The 19491-nt window shown below is 37.7% G+C and overlaps 1 protein-coding gene across 2 annotated transcripts in view; it reads right to left on the bottom strand.

Annotated features, from left to right (window-relative positions):
* Nucleotides 1–19491, bottom strand: part of Eip78C (Ecdysone-induced protein 78C) — a 316686-nt gene that overhangs the window by 102654 nt on the left and 194541 nt on the right. The gene's annotated exons all lie outside the window — the stretch shown is intronic.

The following is a 19491-nucleotide window of genomic DNA, read 5'->3' as shown; positions in this document are numbered from 1 at the left end:
CATAGACTCGGACCATTACCTTGTTGCAGCAAAGGTACGCACCCGGTTAAACGTAGCAAACAAAGTACGAACAGACACAACACGAAAGTTAGACATCGGTAAGCTGCAATCACAACAGATAGCCACAGCATATTCCACTCAACTGGCCCAACTGCTTAATCAAAGCACTCCTCGTCATGATAACATATTAGCGCAATGGCAAAGTATTGCCCACTCCATGGAAACAGCCGCAAAATCCATACTTGGATACCAGAGACCTCCACTAAGGAATTCATGGTATAATCAGGAGTTTCGTGCTGCTACCGAAGATAAAAATGCGGCATATAGAGCTACCTTACAATCAGTAGCAACGCGTAGCACACGAGAGAGATATCGGGAGAAAAGGAGCGAGGAGAAACGTCTTTTCCGCAGGAAAAAGAGGGAGATGGAAAAGCGGGAGTGTGAACAAATCGAGATGTACAGGAAGCAGAATGAATGAATTCGTGTTGCTACCGAAGATAAAAATGCGGCATATAGAGATACCTTACAATCAGTAGCAACGCGTAGCGCACGAGAGAGATATCGGGAGAAAAGGAGAAAGGAGAAACGTCTTTTCCGCAGGAAAAAGAGGGAGATGGAAAAGCGGGAGTGTGAACAAATCGAGATGTACAGGAAGCAGAATGAAGTCGGAAAATTCTACCAAAGAGTCAAGCATCAAACTGATGGCTTCGGTACAGGCACATCCACCTGTAGAGACCAGCAAGGTAATTTGGTAACTGATACAGATAATGTGCTCGGGATATGGAAAGAACATTTTTCAAAACTGTTGGTATCCAATAACAGCAAAGACGACGAAGATACCACAGACCCAATCCCAGAAGATGGTATTGAATGTATACCGCCCAGCCAAGATGAGGTAAAGACGGCAATAAATCGGCTGAAGATAAATAAGGCAGCAGGAGCCGATGACTTACAAGCCGAGCTGTTCAAAACCGGAGGCGACACGCTGATAAGGTGTATTCATCAGCTAGTTAGCACCATCTGGCAGGAAGAACGAGTACCCGACGATTGGAACCTGAGTATCCTGTGCCCCGTCCACAAGAAGGGAGATAAGACTGTATGCTCTAACTATAGGGGCATAAGTCTACTCCCTATTGCCTACAAGATCGTGTCAGGGATATTGTGCGAACGACTAAAGCCTATGGTCAACGAGATAATTGGACCATACCAATGCGGCTTTAGACCTGGCAAGTCCACCATTGACCAGATATTTACCCTGCGGCAAATCCTGGAGAAGACCCAAGAGATGCAGATCGACACCTACCACCTTTTTGTCGATTATAAAGCAGCCTTCGACAGGCCGCTGCGTTCAAAGGTATTCCAAGCCTTGTCTGAATTTGGTATCCCCGCAAAGCTCATCCGGCTTTGTAAAATGACTTTAACTGATACGAGGTCCTCAGTTAAAATAGGAAAGAACCTCTCTGCAGCGTTTGGTACCAAAAGAGGTTTCAGACAAGGAGACAGCCTTTCGTGTGATCTCTTCAACATCCTGCTGGAAAAGGTTATACGAGAGGCAAACGTCAAAAGAAGTGGCACAATCTACACCAATAGTCACATTTTACTTGCTTATGCTGATGATATAGACATCATGGGACGATCAGTAAAAGAAGTAACTGATACTTTTATGAAAGTCGAAGAAGAATCTGCTAAAGTGGGTCTGACGGTAAACGGTGAGAAGACAAAGTTAATGGTGTCGACGCCCAATGCGTCCATTGAGTTCGGACCAACTGTGGAAGTTGGTTCCTATAATTTTGAGGTAGTAAAAGACTTCGTCTACCTCGGCACCTCCGTAAACACAACAAACGACATCAGTTGTGAAATAAAAAGAAGAATTGTATTGGCCGACAGATGCTACTTTGGTTTAAGTAAGCATTTCAAAAGCCAAGCCGCATCTCGTCAAACAAAAATAACGCTCTATAAAACAATGATACTACCCGTGCTGATGTATGGCTCCGAAGCCTGGGTACTTGTGCAAGCCGACATGACAGTGCTTGGTGTGAAAAAAAAAATTCTCGAAAGATCTACGGACCACTCTGCGTTGACGGTGAATATCGACGTCGCATGAACCACGAGCTGTATCTGCTATACAACGACATCGATATTGTTAAACGTATTGAGATGCAGCGATTGCGTTGGCTAGGCCATATCATAAGAATGAGCGATGATGTACCCGCTAAAAAGGCGTATAAATACGGACCACTTGGCGGTGAACGCAGAATTGGCAGGCCAAGGAATAGATGGCGCAAACAAGTGGATAATGAGATGAAAAGGCGCGGTATTCCAGAGTGCGAAGCAACAAATAGAGAGAATTGGAGATCTTTTCTTAGTTCGGTCTATGGAACAAATGTTCTGTAAATGGGCCAGCTAAGTAAGTGAGTATTCTCTCAAAAATGGTAAAACCTACAAAAATGCCATTAAGGCCAGTCTTGAAGAGAATTTTCACTTCTACAACATTTTTATACCCTCAGCCTTTAGGCTAAAGAGGGTATTTACACTTTGATACGACCAAATATGTGCCTCATCGAAATAATGGTTTTAGACCCCAAGTATGTTTGTACGATATCCGTTTCAGACAATTTTGAGTCGATCTAGCAATGTCCGTCCGTCTGTCTGTCTGTCTGCCTGTCTGACTGGTGCGCACGATAACTCTCGAACGAATCAATCGATTCGGTTCAAATTTTGTCCAGATTTGATTTAAGTTCGAAGATGGGCTATATCGGTCCACTCCTTCCGGTACCTCCCCCACAAAAGCTCGAAAATGTTCGGAAATTTTGTGCGCACGATAACTCTTGAAGGAAGTAACCGATTTGATCCATACTTTGCACGTCGTGAAACTTGTACCAGACTTAGAAAAGGTTTCAATATGGACTCAATCGGTCCACTCCTTCGGGTACCTCCCACACAAAATTTCGGATAAGTTCAGATTAGGACCTGCTCACGAATCTCCTTGATCTTTGTTGCAACAACTTGCATTCATTGCCCTCCATACGACGGCACAAGTTTAATCAGGGGCAAGTCCACACAAAAATAGCCTGAAAAGTGCGAAAAGCCCCTATGACACCGTGTGTAGTGGATGGAGCGCAAGATAAGTCTCGAACGGATCTGCCGATTCGGCCCAAAATTAGGCCTTCGTAATATTTTGTCCAAACATAGTTTAAATTTGAAGATAAGCCATATCGGTCCACTCCTTCAGGTACCTCCCCCACAAAAGTTTAAAAATGTTCGGAAAAATTGTGTGCACGATAACTCTTGAAGGGAGTGGCCGAATTGGTCCATACTTTACACATCCTAATATATCTACCAGATATAGATCAGGTTCAAATATGGACTATATTTATCCACTCCATCCGGTACCTCCCACACAAAATTTCGGATAAGTTCACTTTAAGACCTGCTATCGAATCACTTTGATTGTTGTTGAAGCAACTTGCATTCGCTGCCTCCATTACGATGGTAAAATTTTTTTCAGGGGCAAGTCCATACTTCTTGAGCAAACAGCCCGAAGAGTGTAAAAACCCCCTGTGGCACCATATGTAGTGGCTGGAGATCCACTTCCATAATGGTCAATGTCGATCCATTACTTTAAGTATCTCCTCCGCAAAACTTTTGATCTTTAATCCTAATCAACATTTTTGTCGGTTCATACTTCCAAAATGTAGTTTTTTGGGATTTTTTTCAATATACCCAGGCTGATGGTATATCTCTGTCGGCAAAGCTGACTGATACTGTTTTACTTGTGTAGTCCCATTTCGATAGGACTTCACACAGAGAAGAGATATTGTTGGAACAACCATATTCTAAGAGCAAAATAGAGTATTTTAAAAATCTGAAAATATATATTGTTGTTTCAACCATATATTTTTTATTAGCAAACATGATGACACAAAATATATTGTTGCGCCAACAATACATATTTTAAGAATTTTAAAATACACTATTTTGCTCTTAGAATATGATTGTTCCAACAATATTTTTTCTCTGCGAGTTGCTGCTTCTAAACAAAATCCTGAAAATCTAAAATAAACCTAAAAATGTGAACTTTGACCGCGATTTGTTTTTAATCCCAATTTTTTCTTGTTTTTGGATTTTTTTTTATCTAGGAACATTGCTGTTTCGGAATCTGCCAAAAACTCCCCAGGTGTAAGCGGTTTTCATTAATTAATATTGTCCTAATTTGAACTACTATATATCACAAATAATGAAACCTACGAAAATCCCATAAAGGCCAATCTGGTAGAGAATTTTCACTGCTACAACATGTTTGTTAGTCCCATTACGATAGGACATGCGGTTTCCAAGTATTACCGTGAAAAACTAAAGAAACCCTAAAAATGGGAACTGGGACCGCGATTTATTTGAAAATCCCTCCGGCCATTTTTTTGTTTTGTTGATTTTTCTCTCAAAAATGGTAAAACCTACGAAAATACGTTAAGGCCAGTCTTGAAGAAAATTTCCAAAAAAATTTTTAGTCCCATTACGATAGGACATCGGTTGCCAAGTAAAATCGTGAAAACCTAAACAAACCCTGAAAATGGGAACTGTGACCGCGATTTATTTGAAAATCTCTCCGGGGATTGTAATTTCAGAATCCGCAAAAACTTCCCAGGTGTAAGCGCCTTTCATTTAATGTTAGCTAAGGAGCGCCGTGATGTGTATTTACAGTTTTCTTGAATAATTATTTTATTATTGTAATTGTTTATTTTTTTTATAAATTTAGATGAGAATATCTATTGTGGTTGTTGTTGATGTTGTTGTAATATCTACATATCTATTAATACTCTATATATGTACATATAAATGTGTCTATTTGAATTAGTCGTGTAAATCTATTATATCTTTGTTGATTTCTTGGCGCTGTTGTTGTATTTTATACTATCATCGTATCTTGCGGTTAGCGAGCAGATGATGATGTTTTCATTTGTTTGTTGTTGTTGTTTTTTTTCTACTGTATAAATTGTGAGTTTTATTTTGTAAGAATACTAGTTGTTGTATGCTATTACTACTACTATTATATACATATGAATGACTGAGTGTGTGTGTGTATGTTTGATTGTGCGGTGGCTTGTGTTTTTTTTGCAAAAATAAATCCAAGCAACAAAAGCCTTGAACTCGCTGCTCATAGTTTATTGGCCGTTTTACTACAAATACCGTTTTATTTCATTCTGCGTGTTTGCTCTGCTTCTTCTTTTTTCGTGTTTTTTTTTTTTCATTTTTGTATTTTGGCATCATTGTAGTTATAGTTGTTGTTGGTGTTCTGCCACAACTACTACTGACTGCTACGACTAGCTGCTGTGAGACGTTGTATTCGAGATTGTTTTAGTTGTTGCTTTTTTCGTTAGTTTTTTTGTTTTCAAAACAAATTTAGCGGTTTTTCGTTATGGTTTCACCAGAGTTAAATAGACAAACAAATAAATTTGAAACAGCCAAGCAAGCAACCACCTCTAATGGCATAAACATGGCCACAAACAAATAGACCAGGTGAATGTTTGTTTATTTGTTTGTTTTGAGAACATTAACTTTTTGCGAAAATTAAAGAAATTTGGTCTTTTATGTGTGTCCAAAGCTGCCGCCTATATGCACAACAAACTATACGCGGCAACAACAATTGTGAGAAAGAAAGCATGAAATGAAAGAAATGTTTTATTTTTTCGTTTTTGTTTACTAACATTGGCTTTGATGATCATGGTCCAAGCACCTCACAAACGTTCTTTATAAACAAACAAAAAAATCTAAATTTTTAATTTTATTTCATTGAGCCACAAACTCAAACACACACTCACACACCAATACCAATTTGCGCAAATAAATAGTTTTTATTTATTTTGTTCTTTTTTTGCAAAAGAAATGTTTATCTTCAAATAATTATCAAAGTAGTGGCAAAAGAAAATGCCCGCCCCAAACACCACAAGAAACCCTAGCCAATTTTTTTTGCCACTGATAAAATCTTAATCTTTTTAAATACCTTACGTCTATTTGGTATTTAGCACAGTGGGTCATTATGCGTCACATTATTCTCAACTTTGTATTTGTGTGTTTTCTTTTCAAAGATTGGCCAAAGCAGTTGCTGCCACTGTTATTCTTGTTGTTGCTGCTGTTTAATTTGCGATAAAGAAGCTAAGAAATTTATGTTTTTATTTCATTATGACATTTATTTGATATGTTTTTTGTTTTCTTTTCAAATTTATACAAGTAACAGCATCTTTCGCCGAATTTGACCCATATAGATTATTTTGTTTATTGAAATTTATTTTTATTTCAGGGACATTTAAATTTGGGTTATTTTCGGCTTCCGTATTAATCATTGTCGGGGACCTAAATTTTGAACAGTGTTTGAATTTTATATTAGGGTTTGTGGAAAAGAAATTGCAAAAATAGTTTTTTTCTTAGCTCAAGGACGAACTGTCACATAAAATAATGAAAATTGGAAATACAAAATTAAAGCAGTTCTAAACCGGTTATGGGTTACCAAAAAAAATTATTAAAAATTGATAAAATATTAGCTATAAAATCCTTTCGAAATAATACGCTAGATGTTTTATATTGAGATATTTTAACTTAGCTGAATTCAAAATTTGATTTAAGACACTTTGTAAAGTTTTTTTTTTATATTGTTATTACTTGTTTACCTTTTTTCTCAAAAATGATTTCCTGTAGCAAAAATTAATGAACTTTTGCCTATTAATGACTAAAATAATATTAAACCAGTTAAGAAAGGATCATAGTCGGGCGGGGCCGACTATATGATATCCTACACCACTGTGAATATGTAAAATATAGGAGATATATATCAAATAGAACTAATTTCTATATAATATGGTAAAATTATTACTGGACAAAATTCAGTCAGACATTCCAAGCTTCATCAAAATTGGACGTATATAGCACGTTTGGTGCAGCAAATACATCAAATAGGCCGAAAATACATATATATGGGAGCTATATCCAAATCTGTACCGATTTCGATATAATTCGGCACACTTATTTTTAGACCGAATTCAGTCACACATTTCAAATTCCATCAAAATCCGTCGTATATAGCGTGTTTGGTGCAGCAAATACGTCAAATCGGCCGAAAATATATATGGAAGCTGTATCCGAATCTGAACCGATTTCGATATAATTTGGCACACTTATTTCTAGACCGAATTCAGTCACATATTCTAAATTTCATCAAATTTTGTCGTATATAGCGTGTTTGGTGCAGCAAATACGTCAAATCGGCCGAAAATATATATGGGAGCTTTATCCAAATCTAAACCGATTTCGATGTAATTTGGCACATTTATTTCTAGACCGAAATTCAGTCAGACATTCCAAATTTCATCAAAATCGGACGTATATAGCTTGTTTGGTGCAGCAAAGACGTCAAATCGGCCGAAAAATATATATGGGAGCTATATCCAAAAATGAACCGATTTTCACCAAAAGCAATAGCGTTCTTCCTATGGCTAATAGGGTTATGACTTTTTTACAACCTCATATCCCTGTAGCATAGCGTGATGAGTTTTGCCATAAGATTACATAAAATCTTAATTATAGGGTGATTCGGTGAAAAATCCTCACGCACAAAATGATTTTAAAATTTGAATTTATCAAAATTATGGACAATTTTTTGAAGTCACTGAAAACAGATATATAATTGAAAATAAACTTTAGATCCACGTGAGATAATTAAAATGACATAAAATTTATTTCTCACTATTTTTCTTCAATTCTGAGAATCGTAAAAATGTCGTAAACGCTTTTATTCAAAAATATAATTTTTTAACAAAAAACAAAAAATTTAAAATTTTTTTCAAAGTGACTTTTTTCGCGACTTTTTTAATATTTGAATGAAATAAACGTTATTATAGTTATTAGTAGGCTTATATTTATTCATTCGTGCAACAAAAAATAATTTTTTGAAAAAATTTTTTTTTTTTTTCATTTAATATATTTTTTCAAAAAATTATTTTTTTTTAAAATCGATTTGTGCGTGAACTTTTTTAATATTTCAATCGAATAAACGATAGCATAGTGATTAATAGGAAAAAGTTCATTCATCCCTACTACAGGAAATCATTTTTGAGGAAAAATGTCAAAAAGTCATAACCCTAGTATGTACACTTTCATACGGGCAAAATGTGCCTCATCGAAATAATGGTTTTAGACCCCAAGTATGTTTGGACGAAATGTGTTTCAGACAATTTGGAGTTCATTTAGCCATGTCCGTTCGTCTGTCTGTCTGGTCCAAAATTTGGCTTTCGTAATATTTGCTCCAAACTTAGTTTAAGTTCGAAGATGGGTTATATCGGCTCACTTCTTCTGGTACCTCCCCCACAAAAGTTCGAAAATGTTCAGAAAATTTGTGCGCACGATAACTTATGAAGGGAGTAACCGATTTGGTCCATACTCTGCACGTCGTGAAATTTTTACCACACTTAGATGAGGTTCCAATAAGGACTCAATCGGTCCACAGTTCAGTTTAGGACCAGCTCTCGAATTGCTTTGGTTTTTGTTGTAACATCTTGAATTCACCGCCCCCCATACGATGGTACAAGTTTTATCTGGGGCAAGTCCATACTTCCTGAGAAAATAGCCTGAAAGGTACAAAAATCCCATATATCACCCTGTACGACGGTACTTTTTTTGTACATATAACCATCACGGATCGCCTCAACGAAAATGGTCGATTATATTCGATTATAATCGGTTTTCGGCGGTTAACGATTAATCGAAAGTCGACTTTTAGAACACTCTCGAATAATCAACTAACCGTAAATCGAGTTTTAAGTTTATCACGATAACCGAATAATCGATTATTGCAATTCACTGCGTATCCCTAGTCCGTAGATGATAGTTTAAATTAGGATAGGCTGAGGGTATATCTGTGTCGGCAAAGCCGACGGATACCGTTTTACTTGTTTGTTATTTGTTAAAAAATTATTTCTTTGGAAAAAGCGTTTACCACATTTTTGTGATTCTCACAATTAAAGAAAATTAGTGAGAAAAAAAATTTTATGTCAGTTTGGTTATCTCATGTGACTCTAAAGTTTATTTTCAATTATGACTTCACAAAATTGCCGATAGTTCTGAAAAATTCAAATTTTAAAATCATTTTGTGCGTGATGTTTTTCACCGAATCGCCTTATAAATAAGATTTTATGTAATTTTATGTACAAAGTCATCACGCTATAATACAGGGTTATGAGGTTGAAAAAAAAGTCATAACCCTAATGTTTATACCCTACACCACACTGTGTTTTCAATAATATAAACGTTAGTTTAGTAATTAATAGGCAAAAGTTCATTCATCGATGCTACAGAAAATCAGTTTTGAGAAAAAATGTCGACAAGTCATAACCTCAATAAATACATATTAATAAAAAATGTTCTTTTCTGTACACATCTTTGATGACTTTTATATTTATTAGGCGTATACATAATGATATGTGTATAAATGATATAAAGTATACGCCGCAAGAGAATAAACACTAAGTTTAACCTCGGTTACACTTTTACTTTTTATACCCTCCACCATAATATGGAGGATATAATTAAATTTGTCATTCCCTTTGTAACACATCGAAATATTCATCGAAGACCCTATAAAGAATATATATTCTTGATCAGGGTAAAATTCTTAGTCGATATAAACATGCCCGTCTGTCTGTCCGTCCGTCTGTTGAAATCAAAATACAGCTCGCAATTTTTAAGATAGAGCTTTGTAATTTGGTACAATAGTTCCTATTACTCCTAAGATGTTCGGTATTCAAATGGGCTATATGGGTCCACGCCTTCATATAGCCCCCATAGAACGGTGCCTCCCAATTTTCGGTATTTTGAAGGTTGTGGCCTCAATATTCAATAAATTGATTAAGAATTAAATATTTTCGAAAAAATCAATACCCATATGGACATCCCCAAAACGCCAACAATGCCGTAGAAAAAAAGAGGGCAAACAAAATTCAAGCAACATCATCACAATCACCAGCGACAAATGAAGAAGTTTCTTGACAGAAAAATATTCTTTTAAGAACCACAAAAACGTAACGGAAAGAGAAATCGCGAGAAAGGACAGCTACATAGAGAATATGAAATGAAATACTGATTTCAGCTACATTTTATTATAGAAAAATTGCATTCAGCAACATTCTCTAAAAGAAAAGTTGCATTCAACAACATTTTCTAATAGAAAAGTTGCATTCAGCAACATTTTCTAATAGAAAAGTTGCATTCAGCAACATTTTCTAATAGAAAAGTTGCATTCAGCAACATTTTCTAATATAAAAGTTGCATTCAGCAACATTTTCTAATATAAAAGTTGCATTCAGCACCATGTTCTAATAGAAAAGTTGCATTCAGCAACATTTTCTAAAAGAAAAGTTGCATTCAGCAACATTTTCTAATAGAAAAGTTGCATTCAGCAACATTTTCTAATAGAAAAGTTGCATTCAGCTACCTTTTCTTATAGAAAAGTTGCTTTCAGAAACCTTTTCTTATAGAAAAGTTGCTTTCAGAAAGCTTTTCTTATAGAAAAGTTGCTTTCAGTAACCTTTTCTTATAAAAAAGTTGCATTCAGCTATCTTATCTTATAGAAAAGTTGCATTCAGCAACATTTTCCTATACAAAAGTTTCATTCAGCAAGACTTTCTTTTAGAAAGTAGCATTTAGCAACCTTTTCTTATAGATAAGTTGCATTCAGCAACCTTTTCTTCTAGAAAAGTTGCATTCAGCAACATTTTCTTATAGAAAAGTTTTATTCAGCAACATTTTCTTATAGAAAAGTTTTATTCAGCAACATTTTCTTATAGAAAAGTTTTATTCAGCAAGACTTTCTTGCTTTCAGCAACTTTTTCTTATTGAAAATTTGCATTCAGCAACCTTTTCTTATAGAAAAGTTGCATTCAGCAACCTTTTCTTATAGAAAAGTTGCATTCAGCAACCTTTTCTTATAGAAAAGTTGCATTCAGCAACCTTTTCTTATAGATAAGTTGCATTCCGCAACCTTTTCTTACAACCTTTTCTTATAGAAAAGTTGCATTCAGCAACCTTTTCTTATAGAAAAGTTGCATTCAGCAACCTTTTCTTATAGAAAAGTTGCATTCATCAACCTTTTCTTATAGAAAAGTTGCATTCAGCAACCTTTTCTTATAGAAAAGTTGCATTCAGCAACCTTTTCTTATAGAAAAGTTGCATTCAGCAACCTTTTCTTATAGAAAAGTTGCATTCAGCAACCTTTTCTTATTGAAAATTTGCATTCAGCAACCTTTTGTTATAGAAAAGTTGCATTCAGCAACCTTTTTTTATAGAAACCTTGCTTTGAGCAACCCTTTCTTATATAAAAGTTGCTTTCAACAACCTTTTCTCATAGAAAAGTTGCATTCAGCAAGCTTTTCTCATAGAAAAGTTGCATTCAGCAACATTTTCTTTTAGGACAGTTTCATTCAGCATAATTTTCTAATAGAATATTTGCATTCATTAATAAAAACAATAAATAGAAAAGAATTAAATATTTTCGAAAAAATCAATACCCATATGGACATTCCCAGAAAAGAATATCTCGTTGTGATTAGATTAACAAGGACTAACTGGAGAAAAATTTCTTCTTCAAGATTTCTCGATTTCTTCAAGTATCTCTTAAATTAAACATAACACAAAGAACGGGTGAAGAAAGAAAAACAAAAGCAAACTATTCACTTGAAGATATTTGCTTTTCTAATACCAACACAGTGGCTGTTATGTTGCTTCTATGCTTTCTTCTTCATCTTATGTGTACTTAATAAAGACGTGGGGAAAACCAAACAAACTAAAAAAAAACAATTACTTAGAAGAAGAAGAACTGTAAAAACAACAAAAATCACCACCATCTATTCAAGCAGCCATCGAACCTATGACCGAAACTAAAATGGTAACAACCTTAAAAGTTGTTTAACCTTTTTTTCGCATCCGCATTTTCTAAGACAAGCAGTCAATGTACTCCTGCTGCTGCTACTCCACCATCTGCTCCTCCCCCTTAAGATAGTTAGTCAACCACACATTGAGCCAACCAAAAGTAGTTGGGGCATGCCAAAATAAAATGATAGCAACAGCAACAACAAGTTGCATGACTTCCTTATGACTACTCTCTAATGCACTCTAATTCCTCACGTACAATGCAATGTTAGTTGCTGGGGATGCTGCAGCAGTATCACTAGGAAAGTCGTGTTTTCTTTTTTTTTTGTCAAGTAACAGGAACTACTAGATTTTCATAACAGAAAAAAAGAGAACGAAAGAACGAACGAAAAAAAGACAACAATGACTTTGTGTCATCTATGCTGATAATAATGCTAAGTGAGTATCCGCACTAATGTAAACCTTAAACAGGCTATGCTCTGATTACTGCTGCCACCACAGCTACTGCTGCTGCTGGTGATGATGATGTTGAAACTGGTCCTGATGATAGTTTTACATTTAACTTGTTTTTGCCTTTGATACACATTCGCCATTAGGATGGTTGGGTTGGTGGGCACAGAGGATGTGTGTGTTTGCTTTTCGTTTCGTTTTTCTTCTTCTTCTTCTTCTAAAAAGAAAGCGAGAATTTTGTTGGCAGTCAGACGACATCGACAATGTTGTTTGGCTTTTAGAATGGAACAAACAACAATAACAATAAAAACAGGTTCCTCTTTACATGCCCCGAACACAATGTATGAAAAATTACGACGAAAAGCGAAAAAAGAAAGAACCAAAGTTAACCCAACACGGCGGCGGGACTGTTGTGTTGTTGTGTGTATTTAAGGAACACAACAAACACAAACAACAAAGCAGTTGCACCAGCGACAGAGTTTGTAAACGATGCAAAAATCACTTTTTTTTTTGGGGTGCAACGAACCTCTAACTAACAACATCGTCGTCGTCATCATCATCATCGTTGTCGTTGCATACCTTTCAAACGACCAACAAATCGAAACGAGAGGTTGAACAAAAACCAACAATGCCGTAGAAGAAGAGAGGGCAAACAAAATTCAAGCATCACCATCACAATCACCAGCGACAAATGAAGAAGTTTCTTGGCAGAAAAATATTCTTTTAAGAACCACAAAAACGAAATGGAAAGAGAAATCGCTAGGAAGGATAGCTAATTAGAGAATGTGGGTTTGGTGGATTACAGAACATCGAGGCTCAATGAAATGCCAATTTCAGCTTTTATTACAGAAAAGTTGCATTTAGCAACATTTGCTAATAGAAAAGTTGCATTCAACAAGATTTTCTGTTAGAAAAGTTGCATTCAGCGACCTTTTCTTATAGAAAAGTTGCATTCAGCAAACTATTTATAGAAAAGTTGCATTCAGCAACCTTTTGTTATAGATAAGTTGCATTCAGCAACCTTTTCTTATAGAAAAGTTGCATTCAGCAATCTTTTCTTATAGAAAAGTTGCATTCAGCAACCTTTTCTTATAGAAAAGTTGCGTTCAGCAATCTTTTCTTATAGAAAAGTTGCATTCAGCAACCTTTTCTTATAGAAAAGTTGCATTCAGCAATCTTTTCTTATAGAAAAGTTGCATTCAGCAACCTTTTCTTATAGAAAAGTTGCATTCAGCAACCTTTTCTTATAGAAAAGTTGCATTCAGCAACCTTTTCTTATAGAAAAGTTGCATTCAGCAACCTTTTCTTATAGAAAAGTTGCATTCAGCAACCTTTTCTTATAGAAAAGTTGCATTCAGCAACCTTTTCTTATAGAAAAGTTGCATTCAGCAACCTTTTCTTATAGAAAAGTTGCATTCGGCAACCTTTTCTTATAGAAAAGTTGAATTTAGCGACATTTCCTCATCGAAAAGTTGCATTCAGCAACCTTTTCTTACAGAAAAGTTGCATTCAACAACCTTTTCTTATACAAAAGCTGTACTCAGCACCTTTTTCTTATAGAAAAGTTGCATTCAGCAAAATTTTCTTCTAGAAAAGTTGCATTCAGCAACCATTTCTGACACAAAATCTGCATTCAGTAACTATTTCTAATAGAAAATCTGCATTCAGCAATCTTTTCATATAGAAATGTTGCATTCAGCAACATTTTCTTTTAAAAAATATGCATTCAGCAACTTTTTCTTGTAGAAAAGTCATATTCAGTAGCATTTTCTTATAGAAATGTTGCATTCAGCAACCTTTTCTCATGGAAAAGTTGCATTCAGCAACCTTTTCTCATGGAAAAGTTGCACTCAGCAACCTTTTCTTATAGAAAAAATTGCATTCAGCAGCCTTTTCTTATAGAAAAGTTGCATTCAACAACCTTTTATTATAGAAAAGTTACATTCAGCAACCTTTTTCTAATAGAAAAGGTGCATTCAGCAACCCTTTCTTATAGAAAAGTTGCATTCAGCAACCTTGTCTTATAGAAAAGTTGAATTCAGCAGGATATTCTTATAGAAAAGTTGAATTCAGCAACATTTTCGTATAGAAAAGCTGCATTCTGCAATATTTTCTTATAGAAAAGCTGCATTCAGCAACATTTTCTTATATAAACGTTGCGTACAGCAACATTTTCTTACAGAAAAGTTGAATTTAGCAACATTTCCTCATCGAAAAGTTGCATTCAGAAACCTTTTCTTATGGAAAAGTTACATTCAACAACCTTTTCTTATAGAAAAGTTCCGTTCAACAACATTTTCTCATAGACAAGGAGCATTCAGCAACATTTTCTCATGGAAAAATTACATTCAGCAATACTTTCTCATAGAAATGTTGCATTTAGCAAAATTTTCTCATAGAAAAGGAACATTCAGCAAACTTTTTTTGAAATTAATAAAGTTTCTTCTAACGATCTTTTCGTATCTCTCTTGTAGCATTCCTTCTCATACAAATTTACACACTTCGTTTGCCAAAGAGGATATGCACATATTCAAATGGAGGATGTTTAAGTTTAGAATCTTTAAAAGTTTGCAGTTTGTTAGCTGTTAAGATGCAGCACAAGAAAACGCACACATACATACATATATACTTCAATAGGTTGTCTAACGAGTCTATAGAGATTTATTAGGGTAGGAAAGTGGCTAGAGCCAAGAAAATTTGGCTGAAAGGAATTTATCTATATTGGCTTTGGTACAGGCACATCCTCCTGTAGGGACCAGTAAGGTAATTTGGTAAATGATACAGATAGTATGCTCAGGATATGGAAGGAACATTTCTCCAAACTGTTGGTATCCAATAACAGCGAAGACGACGAAGATAATACCGATCCAATCCCAGAAGATGGTACCGAATGTATACCGCCCAGCCAAGATGAGGTAAGGACAGCAATAAACCGGCTGAAGAATAATAAGGCAGCAGGAGCTGATGGCCTACCAGCCGAGCTGTTCAAAACCAGAGGTGACACTCTGATAAGGTGTATTCATCAGCTAGTTAGCACCATCTGGCAGGAAGAACGAGTACCCGACGATTGGAACCTGAGTATCCTGTGCCCCGTCCACAAGAAAGGAGATAAGACTGTATTCTCTAACTGTAGGGGCTAAGTCTACTCCCGATTGCCTACAAGATCGTGTCAGGGATATTGTGCGAACGACTAAAGCCCATGGTTAACGATGGCTTTAGACCTGGCAAGTCCACCATTGACCAGATATTTACCCTGCGGCAAATCCTGGAGAAGACCCTAAGAGAAGGAGATCGACACCTACCACCTTCTTGTTGATTATAAAGAAGCCTTCGACAGCCCGCTGCGTTCATAGGTATTCCAAGCCATGTCTGAATTTGGTATCCCCGCAAAGCTCATCCGGCTTTGTAAAATGACTTTAACTGACACGAGATCCTCAGTTAAAATAGGAAAGAACCTCTCCGAAGAGTTTGTATCAAAAGAGGTTTCAGACAAGGAGACTGCCTTTCCTTTGATCTATTCAACATCCTGCTGGAAAAGGTTATACGAGAGGCAAACGTCAAAAGAAGTGGCAAAACCTACACCAATAGCCACATATTACTTGCTTATGCTGATGATATAGACATCATGGGACGATCAGTAAAAGAAGTAACTGATACCTTTATGAAGGTCGAAGGGGAATCTGCTTAAGTAGGTCTGGCGGTAAACGTTGAGGAGACCAAGTTGATGGTATCGACGCGCAATGCGTCCATTGAGCTCGGACCAACTGTGAAAGTTGGTTCCTATAATTTTGAGGTAGTAAAAGACTTCGTCTACCTCGACACCTCCGTAAACACAACAAACGACATCAGTTGTGAAATAAAAAGAAGGATTGTATTGGCCAACAGATGCTACTTTGGTGGCACATGGCAGTGCTTGGTGTGTTTGAGAGAAAAATTCTTCGAAAGATCTACGGACCAATCTGCGTTGACGGTGAATATCGATGTCGCATGAACCATGAGCTGTATCTGCTATAAACAACATCAATATTGTTAAACGTATCGAGATGCAGCGTTAGCTAGGCCATATCGTAAGAATGAGCGATGATGAACCCGCTAAAAAGGCGTATAAACACGGACCGCTTGGCGGTGCTCGCAGAATTGGCAGGCCAAGGAATAGAGGGTGGAAACAAGTTGATGAGGAGATGAAAAGGCGCGGTATTCCAGAGTGCGAAGCAACAAATAGAGAGAAACGGAGATCTTTTCTTAGTTCGGCCTATGGAACAAATGTTCTGTAATGGGCCAGCTAAGTAAGTAAGTACAGTCGAAATCGCTTATAATGTGGGTCAAGGGACCAACGGAGTTTGTCGCTATAACCGATATGTCGTTAAAAACGATAGGGCTATAAAGGGCCCCAAAGATTTGGCACTATGACGTTATAAACGACGACGTTATAAGCGATTTCGACTGTATACCTAAACGTAGACCGATATTGACCATTTTGTGCATGGAGGTATTTGGTTCACTCAGAACTCAAAATGCCAAATTACAGCCAAATCAGTTGGAAAATTTCGCTAAAATTTTCAAAATACCAAAAATGTGAGGGAACATTCATATGGCGGCTATACCTAAACGTGGACCTATATTGAATATTTTTTGCAAGGAGGTTGTTTATTCACTCAGAACTCAAAATGCAAAATAACATACAAATCAGTTGGTAAATTTTGGCCAAAATCGTTAAAATACCAAAAATCGGGCAGTACCTTTCTGTGGGAGCTATACCCAAATATGGACCTACATCCACTAACAGTGGTTTTCTATCTTTTTGGCTTGTTATAAAACTACGTTTAAAATTTTGAGGCGGTAGCTCTGTGGGATCACTGTGCCTCAGGTTGACAGCTCTACGTTTTGCTCGGTCAATGAGGACGCCCCTACCAGAATTAGAGGAGCGTTTCACAGTTCGCCAGACATAATCATCGTGTCACCTGGTCTGACAAATGACGTCACCTGGCAACCCGTCATTTGCCTTGGTTCAGACCATCTCCCCATAATTGTCTCCATCAACAGACTCTCACTCTCGAAGCCCGGAAGGAGGGATGACAGGACCTCAGTCACGTTTGGTGACGTAACGTTTACTGACCCGAAGAGGTGTGCAAGTTACTCCAATCGACTGTTTGTCGAGCACCCCGAGAGTGACAGGGCGAAGAGAAGAGTGTTACGTCGCATTAGATCTCTTCCTGCCGAGGATGAACCACCACAGTTTACAATGGATGATGTTGCGAATGCCATCAGGAACGCTAAATCATCCAAAGCGTTGGGCCCTGATGGAATCTCCATGGTAATGTTGAAGCAGCTGGATGAGCCGGGAGTCGAGTATCTCACCAAAGTCTTCAACTTGTCGCTAGCCACCCTTATTGTTCCCGAAGTCTGGAAAATGGGCAGGGTGGTCCCGCTATTGAAGCCAGGCAAGGATGCCAGCAAAGGTGGATCGCACAGGCCGATTTCGCTTTTGTCCCCTGTAGCGAAGACTCTTGAGGCCTTAGACCTCCCCAGCATTAGAAATAGCTATCAAGTTGCCGATCATCAGCATGGATTCCGTAAGCAGCACAGCACGACAACAGCGCTGCACGCCATCTCCACACATATTTGTCGAGGACTCAACCAGGAGCGGCCGTGTGATAGAACAGTAATGGTGGCGCTTGACTTATCAAAAGCCTTTGATACTGTCAAGCACTCCACGCTGTTCGAGGACATCGAGCAGACAACCCTCCGGCCAAGTCTGAAACGTTGGATAATCAACTACATATATGTGTGGTCGCCAGTCGTATGTGGTATTCAGGAACAAGAAATCCAAGCCCCGTAGAGTGAAGCAGGAAGTTCCCCAAGGAGGGGTGATATCTCCGGAACTGTTTAACCTCTACCTTTCCTGTATTCCGCCACCTCCAGACGGCATTGAGATCGTAACGTATGCGGATGATTGTACGATCCTGTCGTCAGGTACCTACCCTGATGACATCTGTGAGAGACTGAACTCCTATTTAACCGATCTTACCACCTATTTCCACGCGAGGAATATGCAGATATCCGCCACTAAATCGACGGCCACTCTGTTCACCACATAGACGGCGCAGTATAGAAGAGAGTTGAATATCAGGGTCGATGGTAACAGAATTCCGACCACAAACTGCCCCAAAATTCTAGGGGTCACATTCGACACCACTTTCACGTCGTCCGCGCATGCCACAGCTATCTGCGATAAACTGAAATGTAGGAACAAGGTCCTCAAATCCCTAGCCGGCACCAGTTGGGGTGCAGATAAAGAAACCTTGTTGACCACGTATAAAGCGATAGGTCGGTCTGTGGTAAGCTATGCGGCGCCTTTTGGTCCCCGAATTTATGTGACACGCAGTGGGATACGATTCAAATTTGTCAGAACGCCGCCCTGAGAACAGGGTGCCTCTTCAAAACTACAGTGGACCATCTATATGAGGAGGCAAATATTCTTCCAGTACGACAACATAATGAGATGCTATCGTTGCAGTACTTGCTCGGGTGTTACCGTGAGAGCCATCCCAATCACCATCTGCTGGCCACCGATACACCCAGGCATATCAAGAAGGATATTCATGCTCTAGAGACGGCGGTCCAACAATATAGGAGAGAACCTCTCGATCAACAGGCATATCAGGCAGGTTTGAACAGCATTCACACGGACACAGTTGCTAAGACCATAAGCAATTATTGTGTGAATGTAGTCATCGGAGCACATCCACCAGAGTAGTTTTGGCTCAGTTACGCTCGGGATATTGCAGTCGTCTAAATTCCTATTGGGCGGGAATCGATCGCACCGTGCAAGACATCTGCCCACTATGTGGCATGGGCCCGCACTATTCAACTGCCCCGCCAAGCCAACTCATCTGACTCCAGTGGATCTGTGGTTACATCCCATCGAAGTAGCCAACTTCCTGGAACTGGAGATAGACCCAGAGCCAGATTGAACAGGAGAACGAACATACAAACATAATAGTAAAAGTCTGTTACAACAACAACAACTGTGCCGCAGGAGAAGAAGGCCAAGCTTCGATGGAAAGCTCCAGCTAAATATCAAAAGTTGCTGTTACTTTCAGTTGTGCAGAAGACCTAGGCTTTTGG

This window comes from Musca autumnalis, unplaced genomic scaffold (assembly GCF_047663935.1).
Source record: "Musca autumnalis isolate F117 unplaced genomic scaffold, ASM4766393v1 scaffold_4, whole genome shotgun sequence".
Taxonomy (NCBI): Eukaryota; Metazoa; Arthropoda; class Insecta; order Diptera; family Muscidae; genus Musca; species Musca autumnalis.
The sequence above is the reverse complement of the archived record's forward strand: the minus strand, read 5'-3'. Positions and strand labels throughout refer to the sequence as shown.